Below are 2,614 nucleotides of genomic sequence, written 5' to 3' on the forward strand. Positions count from 1 at the left end.
CTCTCTCTCTCTCTCTCTTTGTGATGCAGAGCAACGTTTCACTTCCAGCACTGCTGTGTGCGGACAATTTCCTCTGAGGCAAGATGGTTCTGTATTACTGTATGTTACTGTGTCTCCTCCCTCTCTCTTACATGTTCTGCCCCTCTGCCCTTCTTTAAGAAGGTTTTGCATGGATGGAGAATATTACTGCAATTAAATATGAGCACCACTAAAATTATACATTCTGTATACTGCACTGTAAAAATAAATAAATGAGCAAACAAACACAGACCAGTGACTGGACTCCGTTAGTATGCAAATCGGATCAGAATTACAGCAGAAATCTCAAAGCATGAGTCTTATCTGTACCAAAACTGTATACATGAATGAGTGAGTGAGTGAGTGAGTGAGTGAGTGATTAGGAATAAGAAAATGTTGTTCTGGGTTCAGTGCAACATATCTGTTGTTCAAATTACTGAATGCAATTTTAAGTCATCCTCAAAATCAGTAAAATTACAATTACTGAAAAGGCTTGTTTTGTGTGTTTTATGGAGAGCTTGGTTAATTGGGCAAATAAAAAAAACTCTTCCTTTTTATTATACAAATGCATACTTTTTCTACAAATGTATCAAACTGATTTGAGATCAGTTAAAAATCATGGACACTCGCCTTTGGGTTCACAGAGATCACCATCTAGCAGCAAACCATTGAAATCTTGAAAGTTTCGAAACACAAATAAGCTCCGTTTGCTAAAATCACATAACTTTGGCTGTTTGATACACACTCCGAATCAGTGATTCGGAACAAATGATTCGCAAAGGTTTGAAGCTTCTCAAAGCAACGTTTCGAAAGCACCCATCACTAGTCACCGCTTTCTGTCACGTTCAAAACAAAACATAAATAATATTATAATGATCTGTGAAGCTGTTTTTGTAAATGCCTGAGACCATCATATGGCACCTGCAGGGCTTACGGAGCATTCGAGGATTAAAGTGATCCGAAAATAAGGTGATTAAAAAGAATAGTTGAACATTAGTTCACGAATAAGATCTGAAATACACTGTAACTGCATTTTTATAGTTATTGCGTTTGAATAAATGTTTTTTTTTTAAACGCTTAAAACACTAAGTCGAATGTTAATGTAAACATGCAAAACAGCAGGCCTATTGTATTGGTTGTTAATAGTCTAAGTTGTTATTTATTTACATATTTATTTAACCTAAAAAAGTATTAAGTAAAACTGGAACATTAAAAAACAGTATAGGCTATGTATTTTTACTGGATTCACATGGGAACGTGATTTTAGCTTGTCATATTCCTCATTTGTAAATCGCTTTGGATAAAAGCATCTGCTGAATTAATAAATGGAAGTGTAATGTACTACACTCACGTTCAGTAGGCTATCTGTTGATTTGGCTGGGTCTAATTTGTGCAATCTTTAGTACTTTCTGTACAGCAGCACAGCAAGAACCAGCAGGAATCTCAAAGGATGAGTCTTATCTGTGCTAACCCAAAGCTCACAGCTTTAAACCTGCAGCTCAGTGTCGCTCACATTGTGAAGTGAATCTTTCTGTTCCCAGAAGAACACCAGATCTCTGGCTGCATCCAAATTCACCTTCTGTCCTAGGGCTGGGCGATATAGCAAAAAAAAAATGTATCACGATATAATGTTTCATATCGTTCGGTATCGATAATTATTGAAAATGTTTTATAACCTTTCGTAAACAGAGAGCAGTAGCATTTTTTTTTTTAATTTAACCACTGTATTTTTAATTTACCCAATTTATTAACACAAACAACAACTTATTTTAGTCTTAACAAACAAAATAACAAATAAAACAAAATAACAAAATAAAATTTAAACAAATATCTCCTTTCTTATATTTTATATGCAGATTAAATAAGTGTAAAGGAAACATTTGGCCTGTTTCCTGAGGCCACAGGAGGGCGCAATGAGCAAAATAATGCACCTCATTCAATTGTTTATTCAATGCAATGAAATAATGACTGGCTATAAAAAAGTGCATACCGTCTAAACTAATATTTATAAATCAAATATAATTTCGTAAATTGCATAAACAATTATGAACAAAACAGCATCATGTATTTATGCATAGATTAATACAAATAGCCAAAGCGCCGATCACACGATCGCATGTAAAAACATAAGAGACGCAGTGGAATGGAATAAAACCCCAACCAATTATCGAGACGTTTTCTAAAAGCTGAACCTTTTTTTAACATGGCTTTCTATTCATCTCTTGTGCGAAATTTGTGTTTGTGTTTAAATTCGACTAATATTCCTTTTTTGATTCACAGTCTTCTCATCGCAGGCAGGCACGGCACTCATTTCAGCATGTGTTTGTGTTCTGGCTCACTGCTTGTCCCTCATAACATGCACCTTTAAATGAAAAAGGCGTGAAATATCGTGCGATATATGAAATTTTTTTCTATCGTTATCGGTGTACCGTCGATAAATATCGATACCGTTTTAAGTGACGTGACGTAACATGTGGCCAAGTATGGTGACCCATACTCGGAATTAGTGCTCTGCATTTACCCATCCAAAGTGCACACACACAGCAGTGAACACACACACACCGTGAACACACACCCGGAGCAGTGGGCAGCCATT

This window comes from Sinocyclocheilus anshuiensis, unplaced genomic scaffold, assembly GCF_001515605.1.
Source record: "Sinocyclocheilus anshuiensis isolate Anshui unplaced genomic scaffold, SAMN03320099.WGS_v1.1 scaffold1646, whole genome shotgun sequence".
Classification (NCBI taxonomy): Eukaryota; Metazoa; Chordata; class Actinopteri; order Cypriniformes; family Cyprinidae; genus Sinocyclocheilus; species Sinocyclocheilus anshuiensis.